Source organism: Somniosus microcephalus, chromosome 4 (assembly GCF_052327205.1).
Source record: "Somniosus microcephalus isolate GS21.2 chromosome 4, FLI_Smic_1.0, whole genome shotgun sequence".
Taxonomy (NCBI): domain Eukaryota; kingdom Metazoa; phylum Chordata; class Chondrichthyes; order Squaliformes; family Somniosidae; genus Somniosus; species Somniosus microcephalus.
This window is the reverse complement of record NC_140990.1, coordinates 316,999,621-317,011,628: the sequence shown is the minus strand read 5'-3', so window position 1 is coordinate 317,011,628 and position 12,008 is coordinate 316,999,621.

Sequence of the window (12,008 nt, the reverse complement as noted above, 5' to 3'; positions counted from 1 at the left end):
GGAAAAAATTCTGAGGGACACAATTAGTCTCCACTTGGAGAGGCAAGGATTAATCAAGGATAGTCAGCATGGCTTTGTCAGGGGGAGATCATGTCTAACCAATTTGATTGAATTTTTCGAGGGGGTGACTAGGTGTGTGGATGAGGGTAGTGCAGTTGATGTAGTCTACATGGACTTCAGTAAGGCTTTTGCCAAAGTACCGCATGGGAGACTGGTCAAGAAGGTAAGAGCCCATGGGATCCAGGGCAATTTGGCACATTGGATCCAAAATTGGCTTAGTGGCAGGAGGCAGAGGGTGATGGTCGAAGGTTGCTTTTGTGACTGGAAGCCTGCGTCCAGTGGTGTACCGCAGGGATTGGTGCTGGGTCCTTTGCTCTTTGTAGTGTACATTAATGATTTAGATATGAATGTAGGAGGTATGATCAGTAAGTTCGCAGATGACATGAAAATTGGTGGAGTGGTAAATAGTGAGGAGGGAAGCCTCAGGCTACAGGACGATATAGACGGGTTGGTTAGATGGGCAGAACAGTGGCAAATGGAATTTAACCCTGAAAAGTGGGAGGTGATGCATTTTGGGAGGACTAACAAGCTAAGGAAATACACAATGAATGGTAGGACCCTAGGAAGGACAGAGGATCAGAGGGACCTTGGTGTGCATGTACATAGATCCCTGAAGGCAGCAGGACAGGTAGATAAGGTGGTTAAATTGGCATATGGGATACTTATATTCTATGCCTCGGCTAATGAAGGCAAGAGCAGGGAGGTTATGATGGAACTGTACAAAACACTAGTTAGTTCACAGCTGGAATACTGTGTGCAGTTCTGGTTGCCACACTATAGGAAGGATGTGATTGCATTGGAGAGAGTGCAGAGGAGATTCACCAGGATGTTACCTGGGCTGGTGCGCTTCAGCTATGAAGAGAGACTGGACAGGCTGGGGTTGTTTTCCTTAGAGCAGAGAAGGCTGAGTGGGGACCTGATTGAGGTGTACAAAATTAAGAGGTGCATAGATAGGATAAATAGAAAGGAACTTTTCCCCTTAGTAGAGGGGTCAATAACCAGGGAGCATAGTTTCAATATAAGGGGCAGGAGGTTTAGAGGGGATTTGAGGAAAAGCTTTTTCACCCAGAGGGTGGTTGGAATCTGGAACTCACTGCCTGAAAGGGTGGTAGAGGCAGGAACCCACACAACATTCAAGAAGCATTTAGATGAGCACTTGAAACGCCATAGCATACAAGGCTACGGACCAGGCTACGGATCAAGTGCTGGAAAATGGGATTAGAATAGACAGGGCTTGATGGCCGGCACGGACACGATGGGCCGAAGGGCCTCTTTCTGTGCTGTATAACTCTATGACTTTATGACTCTATGGTAGTAGAAGTGTAAAGTGGAGGTTACAAAATACATTGCGCAAAAGGCTATTGGAATATGGCATGGATTATTACAAATGACTATTAAAGCCAAGTAAAGCACAATATTTGAGAGGGAATTAGATAAAGTCTTAAAGAGCAAAAGTATTAAATGATAGGGACTGGAGCGGTGAAATGGGATTGAAGTAGATTGTTCCGAAATGGCACAGGGATGATGGGCCAAATTGACAGCTGGAATGATTGGCTGAGGATGGTGGTTGAGGCAAAGACACTGGACTGGTTTAGGAAACATCTGGATGGTATAATGTGAAGGTGGTAGGGTTGGTATTGTGGGAGGATGAGATGAAGGGGACCGAAGAGTCTTCTTCATCCAAGCCTAACTTGTGATCTTGTGAATTTAAGGAAAGTGCCTAGATGTGAAAATTCAGCACACTGTACATTATGTATGACCTCTTCATCAATGGAGAACTCTTGCCATGCAGATCTTGTCGGATCCCTGGTCTGTGCCTAGTCAGTTAATGTCAGCCAGGACAATGTTTGCAGCTGTACCACTGGGTCTTATTGCAACTGGGAGATAGGGAGGGCAGAAAAAACCCAATTGCCATGATCTCTGCTAGACTCTGCCGACTTTGGGTAGGCACGTGTTTGGGTGCGATGCTCCTTCTCCACCTTACTCCTTCTCTGTTCAAATGGAAAGGTTAATTTCACATGTGAACAATGCCAACAGGTTAAGGTACCAGAGGTGGCTGTTACAGATGGAACTGTACCCTAGCAGGAGATAGGATAGGAGGACAGACAATTGTGGTGAAAAAATGGCCAAGAAATGATTGTTTGCGATATTAGTGGACAAATACTTAATGGTTTTGGTTGTAATGCAAATGGAGGTTTTAGCATTCATTTCTGGGATACATTTTGAAAAAGAAACTACCTACTTACATATTATCTATCTATCTATCTATTGATCTATATCTATCTGTTATCTATCTTTTGATCTATCTATCTATCAATCCATTATGTATGTATCAATCTATATCCAAAACAGCAAAAAAAGTGAACTACATAGAAGATGAGTGAACTATATTTAAATAATTAGAACACATCCATCTGTTTGCCACTGCCTACTATCCCCTACATTGTCTTTTTACAGGAATGTATAGAATCAGAAGCGGTTCTCTGTTTCTGAGTAATTAATATGTTCTCCCAGCAGCCTGTTCTCCAGTGACCCTGCTTCTAAATCCGGTCAGGTTCACAGAGATCACCGATTGGTCAAGTTTCAATAGATGAAATTGACCACAAATTGGACAAGTTGGTGGTTTGGGGGAAGCTTGTGGTAGCTTTAAGGAGAAGGGGGTGATAAATCCTTATTCTATTTATTTAGCTTTAATAGTTGGGGGGTCATGTACTTTGATCTCCATCCACACTTATCAAGATTGTCACACAACCCCCAGAGGAGCAAGGAACATAAAACTGTGGGTCTGCAGCTTCCTGCTCCGTCCAGGAGGAGCCCTGTTTCATCACTGGTCTGTGCTGAGTTACCCAATCTCAGCCAGGGCTGCAGGGGCATGGTTAGAATCCCAAGGCTCAGGAGGAGAACAATCAACCAGGACTCCTGTTCCTGACTGCAATCCAGTAGGAATGATAGGAACAGGAATGGCCATTCAGCCCCTCAAGCCTCCTACGCCATTAATGGCTGATCTGCACCTCAACTCTGTTGACCCGCCTTAGCTCCATATCCCTCGATACCCTTACCAATGTTCCCTTTAATTTTTTCGGGGGTGCGCGGCCCCTTTAACAGGCTGCACAGCCCATTCAAATTCCCGTGCATTCGCGGTTTTTCCTATCGTAAAGCCGGCAAGCTGAATGCGCGGAATCTGCAGACAGGCCACGCAGCTTAATGGGGACATTGACCCTTACTCAAACAAAATCTATCAATCTCAGTCTTGAAAGCTTCAACTGTCACCCCAGCATCCACAGCCCTTTGGGGGAGAGAATTCCAGATTTCCACTACCCTTTGTGTGAAAATGTGCTTCCTGATTTCACTCCTAAACAGCCTAGCTCTAATTTTAAGTTTATGTCCTCTTGTTCTTGATTCCCCCACCAATGGAAATGGTTTCTCTGTATCTACCCTATCGAATCCTTTCAACATTTTTAAACACCTCAATTAGATCACCCCTCAATCTCCTATACTCGAGGGATATTAGCTCTGATGACGTGGAATCTGCAAGGGTAGAACTGAGAAATGCCAAGGGGCAGAAAATGTTAGTGGGTGTGGTATACAGACCCCCAAACAGTAATGCGGAGGTTGGGGATGGCATTAAATGGGAAATTACAGATGCGTGCAATAAGGGCACAGCAGTTATCATGGGTGACTTTAAGCTACATATAGATTGGGCCAACCAAATTAGCAACAATACTGTGGAGGAGGAATTCCTGGAGTGTATACGGGATGGTTTCCTGGACCAATATGTCGAGGAACCAACTAGAGACCAGGCCATCTTAGACTGGGTATTAAGTAATGAGAAAGGATTAATTAGCAATCTTGTTGTGCGAGGCCCCTTGGGGCGGAGCGATCATAATATGATCGAATTCTTCATTAAGATGGAGAGTGAAGTAGTTGATTCAGAGACTATGGTCCTGAATTTAAATAAAGGAAACTACGATGGTATGAGGCGAGAGTTGGGTAGGATTGATTGGGGAATGTTACTCAAAGGGTTGACAGTGGATAGGCAATGGCAAACATTCAAAGATCGCATTGATGAACTACGGAATTAGTTCATCCCTGTTTGGCATAAAAATAAAACAAAAAAGGTGACTCAACCGTGGCTAACAAGGGAAATTAGGGATAGCATAAGATCCAAGGAGAGGACATATAAATTGGCCAGAAAAAGCAGTAAACCTGAGGATTGGGAGTGGTTTAGGATTCAGCAAAGGAGGACAAAGGGATTAATTAAGAGAGGGAAAATAGAATATGAGAGTAAGCTTGCAGGGAACATAAAAACTGACTCGAAAAGCTTTATAGATATGTGAAGAGAAACAGATTGGTGAAGTCAAGCATAGGTCCCTTGCAGTCAGAATCAGGGGAATTTATAATGGGGAACAAAGAAATGGCTGACCAATTAAATACAAATTTTGGTTCTGTCTTCACAAAGGAGGACACAAATAACCTCCCAGAGATGTCGGGGAACATAGGGTCTAATGAGAGGGAGGAACTGAATGAAATCAGTATTTGTAGGGAAATGGTGTTAGGGAAATTGATGGGATTGAAGGCCAATAAATCCCCAGGGCCTGATAATCTACATCCTAGGGTACTTAAGGAAGTGGCCCTAGAAATAGTACATGCATTGCTGGTCATCTTCCAAAATTCGATAGACTCTGGAACAGTTCCCATAGATTGGAGGATAGCTAATGTTACACCACTGTTCAAAAAAGGTGGTAGAGAGAAAACAAAGAATTATAGACCTATAAGCCTGACATCAGTAGTGGGGAAAATGCTAGAGTCCATTATAAAAGATGTAATAGCAGAGCACTTGGAAAACAATGACAGGATCGGACAAAGTCAACATGAATTTACAAAAAGTAAATTGTGCTTGACTAATCTACTGGAATTTTTTGAGGATGTAACTGGTAGAATAGATAAGGGAGAACCAGTGGATGTGGTGTATTTGGACTTTCAGAAGGCCTTCGATAAGGTCCCACATAAAAGATTAGCATGGAAAATTGAGGCTCATGGGATAAAGGGGAAAGTTTTGGCGTGGATAGGGAACTGGCTGTCAGATAGAAAACAGAGAGTTGGAATAAATGGCAGAAAAAGCAGGTAATTACAGACCTGTAAGCCTTACATCAGTTGTGGGCAAAATGCTGGAGTCCATCATTAAGGATGAAATAGCGGAGCACTTAGCAAATGGGGACAGGATAGGACAGAGTCAACATGGATTTACAAAGGGTAAATCGTGCTTGACTAATCTATTGGAATTTTTTGAGGGAGTAACTGGTAGAATAGATGGGGGAGAGCCAGTAGATGTGGTGTACCTGGACTTCCAAAAGGCCTTCGATAAGGTCCCACATAAAAGATTAGCATGGAAAATTGAGGCTCATGGGATAAAGGGGAAAGTTTTGGCGTGGATAGGGAACTGGCTGTCAGATAGAAAACAGAGAGTTGGAATAAATGGCTCATTTTCTGAATGGCAGGCAGTAACAAGTGGGGTACCACAGGGATCTGTCCTGGGCCCCCAGCTGTTCACAATTTACATTAATGACCTGGATCAGGGAGTCGGATGCAGCATTTCCAAATTTGCAGACGACACTAAACTAGGAGGGGGGGTGGGCTCAGAGGAAGAGACCAGGAAGCTCCAGAGCGATTTGGACAGACTGGGCGATTGGGCGGATAAATGGCAGATGCACTATAATGTGGACAAGTGCGAAGTTATCCACCTTGGGTGCAGGAACGGGAGGGCAAATTATTATTTAAATGGCAATAGATTGGGAGAGGGGGAAGTACAGAGAGACCTGGGTGTTCTTGTACACCAGTCACTGAAGGCGAGCATGCAGGTGCAACAGGCGGTCAAGAAGGCAAACGGTATGCTGGCCTTCATAGCAAAAGGGTTAGAATACAGGAACAGGGATACCTTGCTGCAGCTGTACAGGGCACTGGTGAGACCACACCTCGAGTACTGTGTACAGTTTTGGTCGCCTCATCTGAGGAAGGATGTTCTTGCCATGGAGGGGGTGCAGCGGCGATTCACCAGGCTGATACCAGGAATGGCGGGAATGACCTATGAGGAGAGACTATGTAGTTTAGGGATGTACACACTGGAGTTTAGAAGATTGAGAGGGGACCTCATAGAAGTGTATAAAATTCTGACAGGTCTAGACAGACTGGATGCAGAAGGAATGTTTCCCTTGGCGGGTGAGAACAGAACTAGAGGACATAATTTAAGGATAAGGGCTAAACCATTTAGGACAGAGATGAGGGGGAATTTCTTCACTCAGAGAGTGGTGAACCTGTGGAACTCATTGCCACAGAGGGCAGTGTACGCCAGCTCATTAAATATATTTAAGAGGGAATTAGATATATTTCTACGGGCAAAAGGGGTTAAGGGTTACGGAGAGAAGGCGGGGACGGGATACTGAATTAAAGGATCAGCCATGATCTCATCGAATGGCGGAGCAGGCACGAAGGGCCGAATGGCCTACTCCTGCTCCTATCTTCTATGTATCTATGACACAAAGCTGGGTGGGTGTGTGTGCTGTGAGGAGGATGCCGAGAAACTCCAGTATGATTTGTTGGACAGGTTGGGTGATTGGGCAGATGCATGGCAGATGCAGTATAATGTGGATAAATGCGAGGTTATCCACTTTGGTGGCAAAAACAGGAAGGCAGATTATTATCTGACCAGCAATAGATTGGGAGAAGGGGAAGTGCAACGTGACCTGGGTGTCCTTGTGCACCAGTCGCTGAAGGTAAGCATGCAGTTGCAGCAGCCAGTTAAGAAGGCAAATGGTATGTTGGCCTTCATAGCAAGAGGGTTTGAATACAGGAACAAGGATGTCTTGCTGCAGTTGTACAGGGCCTTGGTGAGACCACACCTTGAGTATTGTGTGCAGTTTTGGTCGCTTTATTTGAGGAAGGATGTTCTTGCCATGGAGGGAGTGCAGCGAAGATTCACCAGACTGATACCTGGGATGGCAGGAATGACGTATGAGGAGAGATTGGGTCGATTGGGCTTACACTCGCTGGAGTTTAGAAGAATGAGAGGGGATCTCATTGAAACTTATAAAAAATTCTAACAGGACTAGACAGACTAGATGCAGGAAGGATGTTCCCAATGGCGGGGGAGTCCAGAACCAAGGGTCACAGTCTAAAGATAAGGGGTAAGCCATTTAGGACAGAGATGTGGAGGAATTTCTTCACCCAGAGAGTGGTGAACCTGTGGAATTCTTTACCACAGAAGGCAGTAGAGGCCAATTCATTAAATATATTCAAGGAGGGATTGGATATATTTCTTAAGGCTAAAGGGATCAAGGGATATGGGGAGAAAGCAGGGACAGGGTACTGAATTTGGATGATCAGCCATGATCTCATTGAATGGCGGAGCAGGCTCGAGGGGCCGAATGGCCTACTCCTGCTCCTATCTTCTATGAGCACAATCTATGAATACAAGCCCAGTCTGTGCAACCTGTCCTCATAATTTAACCCTTTTAGCCCCAGTATCATTCTGGTGAATCTGTGCTGCTCCCCCTCCAAGGCCGATATATCCTTCCTGAGGTGCGGGGCCCAGGACTGAACACAGTTACTCCAGATGGGGTCTGACCAACTGAGAAAAAAAATGACTTGCATTTCTATAACGCCTTTCACAATCTCAGGACGGCCCAAAGCTCTTTACAGCCAATGAACGACTTTTTGAAGTGTAGTCACTGTTGTAATGTAGGAGACGCGGCAGCCAATTTGCGCACAGCAAGCTCCCACAAACAGCAATGTGATAATGACCAGGTAATCTGTTTTAATGATGTGGGTTGAGGGATAAATATTGACCAGGACACTGGGGAGAACTCCCCTGCTCTTCTTCAAAATAGTGCCATGGGATCTTTTATGTCCACCTGAGAGGGCAGACGGGGCCGCGGTTTAACGTCTCATCTGAAAGACGGCACCTCCGACAGTGCAGCGCTCCCTCAGTACTGCACTGGGAGTGTCTGCTTAGATTTTGTGCTCAATGTATAATGACAAAATCAAGCTCTGGATCTTTGCCACCACCCTCGATTCCACGAACTCCATTCTGCTGTCTGACTGCTTGACCAACACCAAGTCACGCAAAAGTCAGAACTTTTTTAACATTGACAAGATCAACAACACCTCATTCGGCCCCTACCAAAAATGCCATATTCTTGCCGCCCATCTCCACCCCCTTTCCCAGCTGGTTACTGAGGCTGAACCAGAAGGTGCGGAAACTCTGCGTCCTGTTTGACACTATATCTTCTCCATCACCCAGAGCGCTTCCTTCTATCTCCACAAAATCACTCACCTCAGTCTATGCTTCACCACCACCACCATTAATATCCTTCTTCACACTTCCGATACCTCCAGCCTTTACTTCTCCATCCTGCATTATGGCCTTCCAAACCCCATCCTACATAAATTCCAACCCAGCCAAATCTCCACCACCCACACCCTGTACTGCAGTAAGTCCTACTCACCCAGCACTCCTTCCTAATCAAATTTCATTGGGGTCATCCCCCTCCCGCCCCCCCACCCCAAATGCATTAAATTCAAAATCCTCATCCTTGATTACAATTCCCTCCATGGCCTCACTCTATCATACCTCTGTAACCCAGTTCAGCACGATGTCCCAGTCCATGCCCTCTGGCCTCTTGTGTATCTTCTTCCTTCCACTTCAGCCATTTTGTTTCTTGACTTTTTGGAACTCTCTCTCTAACCCCTAAGCACAGCTACTTCTCAATCCACTTTCAAAAGCTTCCGGCAAAACTTATCTCATTGGCAATCTTTTGGTCATGTTGTGTCCTTCAACACTGCTCCAGCCCTAGAGGAGTATAGAAAGCGCAGGGGGGTACTTAAAAAAGAAATTAGGAGAGCGAAGAGGGGGCATGAAAAAACACTGGCGGGCAAAATAAAGGAAAATCCCAAGGTGTTTTATAAGTATATTAAGGGCAAGAGGAGGGCCCATTAGGGACCAAAGTGGCAATCTGTGTGTAGAGCCGGAAGATGTAGGTGAGGTTTTAAATGAATATTTTGTATCTGTGTTCACTATGGAGAAGGACGATGTAGGCATAGAAAGCAGGCAGGGGGATTGTGATATACTTGAACAAATTAGTATTGAGAGGGAGGAGGTACTAACGGTTTTAGCGGGCTTAAAAGTGGATAAATCCCCAGGCCCTGACGAGACGTATCCCATCTCGAAAATTGGTGGAGTGGTAAATAGCGAGGAGGGAATCCTCAGGCTACAGGACAATATAGACGGGTTGGTTAGATGGGCAGAACAGTGGCAAATGGAATTTAACCCTGAAAAGTGTGAGGTGATGCATTTTGGGAGGAGTAACAAGGCAAGGGAATAAACAATGAATGGTAGGAATAACAACAGAAAATGCTGGAAAAACTCAGCAGGCCAGGCAACATCCGTGGAGAGAAATTTGAGTTGACGTTTCGGGTTGGACCCTTCTTCAAAACTGGAAAGAAAAGAAACTAGATCGGAGGCAGGGCTGCGATCGGACAAAAGAATAAAAGAAACAAAAGAAGTAAAAGAGATTAGAAGCTAGACGAGATGGTGATAGGCTGGGATTAGGTGTAAAGTGTACTGGCAGGGCAAAAGATAGCTGCCAGGTGTGAGAGAGAAACAAAAGGAAAGGGGGGGGGGGGGGGAAAGGAGTGGAACAATTACAAGAGAAAATGAAATGGGGGCCGAGCTTATGATCTGAAATTGTTGAACTCGATATTGAGTCCGGAAGGCTGCAGACTGCCTAATCGGAAGATGAGGTGCTGTTCCTCGAGTTTACGTTGAGCTTCCATGGAACAATACAAGAGGCCAAGGATGGTGAGGTCCGAGTGGGAATGGAGCGGTGAATTAAAATGACAGGCGACCGGAAGCTCGGGGTCACCCTTACGGACTGAACGGAGGTGTTCCGCAAAGCGCCTTCGACCGTGTCAGTTCTATCTCCCGCACTTCTGCCCTCACCCCTGCCCCTCCCTCCCGGAACCACGATAGGGTTCCCCTTGTCCTCACCTTTCACCCCACCAGCCTCCACATTCAACGGATCATCCTCCGGCATTTCCGCTACCTCCAAAGTGATCCCACCACCAAACGTATCTTCCCCTCCCCTCCCCTTTCAGCATTCCGCAGGGACCGCTCCCTCCGAGACACCCTAGTCCACTCCTCTATCACCCCAAACAGCCCTTCCTCTTCGCCTGGCACCTTCCCGTGCAAGCGGAGGAGATGTAACACCTGCCCCTATACCTCCCCCCTTCCCACTGTCCAGGGCCCCAAACACCCCTTCCAGGTGAAACAGCGATTTACTTGTACTTCTCGCAATCTAGTATACTGTATTCGCTGCTCACGATGCGGTCTCCTCTACATTGGGGAGACCAAACGCAGATTGGGTGACCGCTTTGCGGAACACCTCCGTTCAGTCCGTAAGGGTGACCCCGAGCTTCCGGTCGCCTGTCATTTTAATTCACCGCTCCATTCCCACTCGGACCTCACCATCCTTGGCCTCTTGTATTGTTCCACAGAAGCTCAACGTAAACTCGAGGAACAGCACCTCATCTTCCGATTAGGCAGTCTGCAGCCTTCCGGACTCAATATCGAGTTCAACAATTTCAGATCATAAGCTCGGCCCCCATTTCATTTTCTCTTGTAATTGTTCCACTCCTTTCCCCCCCCCCCCCTTTCCTTTTGTTTCTCTCTCACACCTGGCAGCTATCTTTTGCCCTGCCAGTACACTTTACATCTAATCCCAGCCTATCACCATCTCGTCTAGCTTCTAATCTCTTTTACTTCTTTTGTTTCTTTTATTCTTTTGTCCGATCGCAGCCCTGCCTCCGATCTAGTTTCTTTTCTTTCCAGTTTTGAAGAAGGGTCCAACCCGAAACGTCAACTCAAATTTCTCTCCACAGATGTTGCCTGGCCTGCTGAGTTTTTCCAGCATTTTCTGTTGTTATTTCGGATTTCCAACATCTGCAGTATTTTGCTATCGTACCAATGAATGGTCGGACCCTAGGAAGGACAGAGGATCAGAGGGACCTTGGTGTGCATGTACATAGATCCCTGAAGGCAGCATGACAGGTGGATAAGGTGGTTAAAAAGGCATATGGGATACTTGCCTTCATTAGCCGAGGCATGGAATATAAGAGCAGGGAGGTTATGATGGAGCTGTACAAAACGCTAGTTAGGCCACAGCTGGAATACTGTGTGCAGTTCTGGTCGCCACACTATAGGAGGGATGGGATTGCATTGGAGAAGGTGCAGAGGAGATTCCCCAGGATGTTACCTGGGCTGGAGCGCTTCAGCTATGAAGAGAGACTGGACAGGCTGGGGTTGTTTTCCTTAGAGCAGAAAAGGCTGAGGGGGAACTGATTGAGGTGTACAAAATTATGAGGGGCATAGATAGGGTCAATAGAAAGGAACTTTTCCCCTTCGTAGAGGGGTCAATCACCAGGGGGCATAGTTTCAAGGTAAGGGGCAGGAGGTTTAGAGGGGATTTGAGGAAAAACTTTTTCACCCAGAGGGTGGTTGGAATCTGGAACTCACTGCCTGAAAGGGTGGTAGAGGCAGGAACCCTCACAACATTCAAGAAGCATTTAGATGAGCACTTGAAATGCCATAGCATACAAGGCTACGGACCAAGTGCTGGAAAATGGGATTAGAATAGACAGGGCTTGATGGCCAGTGTGGACACGATGGGCCGATGGGCCTCTTTCTGTGCTGCATAACTCTATGACTCTAGATCTCAGAAGTGTCTTGCGATCTTTACTACACAGAAGGCGTGATATACATGTAAGTTCCTGCTGTGCACATAATCTAGGTGGACACTTCACTATAACACTGAGAGAGTGCTATATTGTCAGAGGTCCCGTGGACCTGGTTGCCCGTTTGGTCCAACTGAATGTTAACAACAACCTGCATTTATATA